Source organism: Pyxicephalus adspersus, chromosome 7 (genome assembly GCF_032062135.1).
Source record: "Pyxicephalus adspersus chromosome 7, UCB_Pads_2.0, whole genome shotgun sequence".
Lineage (NCBI taxonomy): Eukaryota > Metazoa > Chordata > Amphibia > Anura > Pyxicephalidae > Pyxicephalus > Pyxicephalus adspersus.
Genome location: NC_092864.1, coordinates 7060545 through 7067413, shown reverse-complemented (window position 1 = coordinate 7067413; position 6869 = coordinate 7060545). Strand labels below are relative to the sequence as shown.

The 6869-nt window shown below is 36.3% G+C and overlaps 1 long non-coding RNA gene across 1 annotated transcript; it reads left to right on the top strand.

Moving 5' to 3' along the window:
* The first annotated feature begins 2757 nt into the window (after window positions 1–2757).
* Window positions 2758–6096, top strand: LOC140334998 (uncharacterized). Its single transcript, XR_011921649.1, has 3 exons — window positions 2758–2924; window positions 4107–4180; window positions 4961–6096. It is a non-coding gene; the product is annotated as an uncharacterized lncRNA (long non-coding RNA).
* Window positions 6097–6869: the final 773 nt, after the last annotated feature.

Genomic DNA, 6869 nt, shown 5'->3' with positions numbered 1-6869 from the left:
TATCAATTCCATACATACATTACACTCAACTTCATTAGTACCATCTAACTCATATTTCTTCCATGGCCACACAAAACAATTAAACATATATCTTGCTGGAAAAGAAGTTAAATGTATTCAAACCACTATCAATTAGTGAGCCTATATTGGCTCCACAACTGTCCCAACATAAATTCACATAAATCTTAAGATGACTTACTTCCCCAAGTTTTCAAAATGATACTCCGGATGTCAGACCAGCCTGTCCTCCCGAGAGAACACCATCCATTCCCCACCATTGCCGATTTTTATAGTGACAGCGTCCCACATGGAGACGCCACCCCCCTACCTCAGCTAGTTCCAATATGCATTAATTTATTTACCCTGTTTCCCTGAAAATAAGCTATAATACATAAATACATGAACAAGAGGTGCTAATTTAAGGAAAGCATTAGTTCTAGTCATGATAAGTTGGGGCCAATGGTTCTAAATGAAATGGAGTCACAAGAATTTCATAATGGATTTCAGGATTTGGAAAGTTATGAAGATGTTCCAGAATGTGATTACATGACTATATTTGAATGTTGATTTTTTTGTAATAAATGTTGCTTGTTTTTCATGTAAAAATAAGACATCCCCTGAAAATAAGCTCTAGTGAATTTTTTTTGGAGCAAAAATTAATATAAGACACTGTCTTATTTTCGAGGAAACAGGGTATATGTCATAATAGTTATTATTGTACATATACATATATTTTGCATACCTATCATATTAGTAGGTTTACACATCTATTGTTTTTATCAAAAAAATTAAATTATCTTAATCTTGATCACCATAATTGACTTATTATATACATATTATATTATTATATACTTATTATATACATTTTGTGTATGTCATAACAATTACTTCACATGCATATTGAGCATAATTCATATCACTTAGTCTAATTATTTAAGTTTTGATCACCATATTTACCTTACATACATATTGATATCCTAGATACTGACAATACTACCATGTTTTTCCCTGTTTCTCAGGAAACTTTAAATAGATACTATCTTGACACAGGGGGAGAAGATAAAAAAGGGGAGAGGTAGGAGTTTTTTTTACAGAAATGATTTAAAGCTAATCATCTTGGTTAAACCAGGATGTTCTGTAGCCTTTAATTTAAAAATCCATTTTTTTTCCCTTTGTCATAAGCATTTATCCCAATCACCTCCCCACGGGTTGGGATAAACATCTTCCAAGGCTATAAATCTAACTTTGTCAACACTGAATTTATGATATGTTCCCATATGTAAACTTAGTGGGGTAATAGGTTTGCCATTGATACTCGCATATACATGTTCATGAATACGTCTTTTACATTCTTGTATGTTTTTGCCCACATAGAAGCCACCACAATTGCAGAAGGCTATATATATTACTCCTTTTCTCTTGCAATTTACTTTCTGTGTTAACCTTGGAACAATGCTTATTGGTATTTGTATCTTATTGTTTTTACCTAAAATCTATCCACATTGTCTACATGTCTCACATGGATATGTACCAATATCACATCTGTTTTGCAAATCATTCAACTGCGGACAAAAGTAGCTATGCACTAACCTAGCCCTGAATGGTTATTTTCTAAAAGTAATTTGTGGGTATGTACCTTTATGTGCTATATCTTTGGCTGCTATCTCAAAATTCTCATCTTTTGACCTGGATGCTTGCTTGTTAATGACGGGATTGTGTTTCCTGCTGTCAGCTTCCAATATAGTTTAGAGGTTGAGGTTAAATCCGAATTGATTTGAATTTCGATGTCTAAGAAAGAAATTGCAGAACGATTATATTGCATTATAAACTTCAGGTTGTAAGAATTATTCTGAAGTTTTTCAAAACTTAAGCAGACCGTTCATTCATGCTGCTGTCCTGTGCCTTCCCTGTTTTCCATTCTGTGTGTGAAGGGCCTTTTGTCCGGGATATGTATGTAAATTGTAATCAATTTATAAATATTGTAATTCTTGTGATTTTATATCCATTTATACATTTATTGTGATGGTATAGAAATTTATATCTATTTATTTTTATGATTGTAGAATCTCCTATTTTCTGAAGAAGTGGAGTAAGGTCTGCGAAACGCATAGAAATTGGATTACTCTGGTAATGGGTATCCATAAAGGAGATAATAATTTATCTAATGCTGTAATATTATTATATTTTATGATGTAAATACCGCTTTAAGGACTTTAGAGGGGAATATTAGGGGTTTAAGATTGAGGAGATGCTTCTCTTGCCTGAAGCAAACTGATATCATCATACACGTCATATATACACATCTTAACCTAGGCAAAGACACAGAAGGGACACAAAATGTATTTATCATGATAAAAACACTTCTGAAAATATAAACCTGTCCTGTTCCTGAAAATCATAAAACCCCCTGTGCAGCTTCTTGTTTTCACTCAGCTTTGTAAGCTATCTACTCTTCCTATATGCTATGTGACCACACACAACCCCCCTCAAGAGCATAATGGAAGTGATGGAAGAAGAAGATCCAAGGCAGGAAGAGCTAATATTAATATACCTGGATCATTTCTGTTTTTTTTTTTTTTGCATGGGGAGATAATAAGGAGACGGAGCCAGGGGAGCACCAATGGCTGTTCTTGGGAGAGAAGATGGTGGCTATCAGGTCCTGGCTCCTCCCCCAGGGAACCACAGAGTATTTTTTTTCCCATAAGTTACATCAGTGTGTATGCTGAAGTGTCAATCATTAATTAATTCAGACAAGTTACTGAAAGATGCGCTTTAAATGTGAATTTTGCCTGTGTTCTTCCAGGGCATCTGAGATCAGGAGAAGATGTTGAGTGGGACAAAGATAATTTAGTGGAGACATTAAAATGTATCCCCCAGAGTTACAAGCAACCAAAGGAATTAATCCTTCCTGTTATTGTACACAGGTAAGTATTGCATGTTATGGTAAATACTAAACCAATTCTATGTATAAATAGCCAAACCTAACCAAAGGAAAAAATAAAAACAAAACTAAACATAAGAAAAAAACTTTATGAAGAACAGCTACTGTGAACATGGCCAGCTACTTATTAAAACTTTCCAAGACTAAGCTAAATAGCCCCTCTGACAAAGCCTTCATCTATTTTTCTCTCCAGAAAGAACGAATCATCTTTGTTCAGGTGGCATGACTATGAATTTATTAATTGCAATTCAGACTTAAATATGACACAACCATGTAAATCCTGGTGTTCACTTGTGTCTGATACAGATCAAAGTTACAATATTGCACTCTGAATGCTGGGGAAGAGAAGACTAAGGAAATGCTTCCTCCTGCCTGCAGCTTACTTAAAGGTGCAAAGACATGCTAAGAGCTCAGCACAGCACAATGGCAGCTAAAGGCATACAGCTAAAAACAGCAAGCAAAATAAAAACTCTAAAAGTAGACAAGGTCCACATAGAAAGGGCTTTTCCTGCAACAAACAATACAAGATTTACCAACATGATAAGTCTAATAACAGACCTACAATTGACCACAGTGGTCTACTGCAGGCTCAACCGCTCTCCCAATTGCTCCTATCCAGCTCAGTGGGAATGGTTCCGAACCACTTTGTGCCGGAGGTTGTGGTTTAATTGTGGTGGATTTGGCACCTGTTGCCTCTGGCCGCCCTAGAGTTTGATTTGAATGCAACCATCTTCATCTGCAGTTCACAGCAGTTGGAAAGTGGCTAAAAGGAGGACTAAGAAAGATTTATAAACCTCCTGAAAACATAGAGCTGCAGAAAACGGCAACCTCATCAAATGACACGGAAGTTGAAGTAGGGCTGTGGTTGACACAACAATCTCATGGTTCATCTTCTCACTATTGAAGAGAGGCGGCTGGGAGTATTTGCATCTGCAAGTCTGAAAGCCTCTTTCAGACCAGTGAGCCTGCAAAAAAACTTTTTCAACTAATATTTCAAGTTTTTTTTTGCCATTTTTGTTTTTAATGTCAGGAGTGTACTCATGCACATTTTTAAAGATGCCAACAGGTCCACTTTTAGCTGTAGAGCTGTACAGGATGTATTTCAACCGAGGTCTTTGTCTGCTGTGGAACGTTAATACTTTGTTAATGTATTTTCTCCTTTTAGTTGTTTACATAATTTCTCAGGATGCGAAGAAAAGTCACTAACAAGACTGATTAAAAAATTCCATCATATCATGGGTAAGTTCGCTTTAGGGAAAATGTTTTATTTAGTTTTGGATCGAGGGGGTGGGGGGGAGTTAAACTATTGGTCAGGTTTTTATTGTTTTGAAGATAGGTATTAGACATGGTAGAAGATCCAACTCGTTTCGGAGGCTGCTTCATCAGGGCTGAGGAGAGGTAATCTGCAGCACAAACGTTTCCAGTCACTATCAGCACTCTCAGCAGTCCAGACTTTAGAATGATCACTGCTTAGTCCTGATGAATATCCTGCAGGGTGATTTCCCCTTGCTTCCTATATTAAATGGAGACACACAAAAATGTTTACACTGGAATGTCTGACAATTTCGTTATTTCTGTCTGAGATGCACCTCCAATTTCTAACATGGGGGTCGTAGGTACAGAAGGTGAGGGAAATGCTCAGCTATGGGAGTTGATTGACTAATGAAATAAAGTTTCTTCACTTAGCAAAGTCAATTATCCCCTAAGTAAAGGATATTATTGAGATGCTTATTTGCTTAAGTTTATTTTGCTTCAATCCTATTTGGCTTCAATCGGCACGCCAAATAGTAATTATAATTTTTTTATATTTTTGAGTTATTATTAAGAAATACAAACCAATACCAAATATGGAATGATTGGAATTAAAATATAACAGTGCAAACAGTCTCCTCAATGGGACATAGCATGAATTAAACTCACAGGGGTTTCTGTTCATCTATTCTATCAGGAAATAACTACAAAACGTTTTGACTGTACACACATTTCAATGCTTTATTATTATTTTGTGTTGATAAACAGGTATCCCTCCCATAGTTGTGATTACCCAAATAGGCCCCCCAAACAACAAATCTGCACAAGCTGCGGTGATTGAACAAAAGTTTGGCAATATGGGGTGCGCTCGGAGAATCTGCCTGGAGAATTACACTGAAAACAACCAAACCCGGAGCCCCGAAGCTGACAGTCAATTCCTCCACTTCCTGGATGTTTGTATGAGAGAGGCAGAATGTGTCATTAAGCTAAGGGGGAACACCGAACCCTCTGAGATATTAGCAAAACACGTGGCTGACCAAATTAAAGAAGAGAATGATGTGGAGAGGGAGAGAATGCAAAAGAGAGTGAAGGAGTTGGAAAAACTCTTGGCGGAAAAAAGTAAATGTTTAATCCTGTAAGGAAAGCATTGGGTCAATTACACGAATGATATGAAAATGTCTATTATATTGTGTTGATTGCCTATGTATCTATACCATACCATTAAATGTAGGGAACTTACAATTAGCATGTTTTAAATATAACAATTGTTGATCACTTAAAATGACGTTTCCAAATTTGTATGAAAACATTAAATAGAAGAGAATAATCAATAAGAACTTTGAATGTAAACCACAAAGTTCCATAAAATCACAATAAAAAAAAAATGTAAATCTATTGTGTGTCTAATCACCAATAATATGTAATGGTATATTCAGTAAATAATCCTTAGGGATCACCAGGATAACGGAGCATTTAACAATAGTTTGATGGGTTTCAACATTACCTGGTTCCTCTGGAGTGGTAAAAATGTACTTTAAGAAAATTGAGCCAAGATATGTGCAGTCGTGTAAGAAAAGTGGTGGCTGTATCAGAGGGGTGCAGCTTTGCTCATTTGGAGCAAAGCTCAAGTTTCCTTTAATTTCACTAATTCCCCAGGACATACCTACCTTTCCTGCCCAGCATCCCTGAAGGAAATGCCCCATTCTTCTGGCTATCGGGAAGCATATGACCTATCCTATTTTAACTGGTCAATCTGCACTTTATACACTACTCATTTGACCCATTTCCTCCTTGGCTGAATTAAGCAGTGGTGAGTGAAAAGCGAGGAGTGTGGGGAATCAAAGGGAACCTATTTCCTGCATTGGTAAATCACACATTTCCAATAAAACTCACATTTTATTATATACCTTTTGTGTTATCATTACTTTCTAATGAATGTATTATTTGATGCTCTAATACAGGAAGTCCCTGGGTTTCATATGAGATAGGGACTCTAGGTTTGTTCTTAAGTTGAATTTGTATGTAAGTCAAGGCAGGTACATTATTTTAATGAATGCAATTAGGACAGATGTTTGTCTCAACATATTATTAGGCAGCGTGGTGTTAGTTACTGTATAAAATCCTCACTGTAAATTAATCACAACCAAAGCAAAAAAAAAAAATTATTAATGGAGCCAAGACATTTATTAGCTTCTGGAGCAAGTTGTGCTTTGATATTCAAAAAAAAAAAAAACAAGTGCAGAATTTGCAAAAGAGTTCTTCTGCGAGTCATGCAAACCCCCCCATCAATCATCTATCCTGCACACCAGCCAGCAGGGAAGCACGTTCATATCTAGGAGTCGTCCATATGTTATGTATATAAATATATCTAAACAATATGATGTGGTTTTGTTTGAGAAATTATGTTTCCATACTATAGGCTGGGTCTACATGGACGTTTTGTAAAAAGGCATGTAAACGTTCCTACTGCGTTTATAAGCGTTTTTATGCACTTAGGCTGGGTCTACATGGACGTTTTGTAAAAAGGCATGTAAACGTTCCTACTGCGTTTATAAGCGTTTTTACGCACTTATTCTAACGTTTTAAAACTTTTTTTAAATGCTGGAAAACGTCTATGCCGCGTTTTCCAGCGTTTTTGCACGTTTTACCGCGATTATACAAACGTTTTAGCACTCTG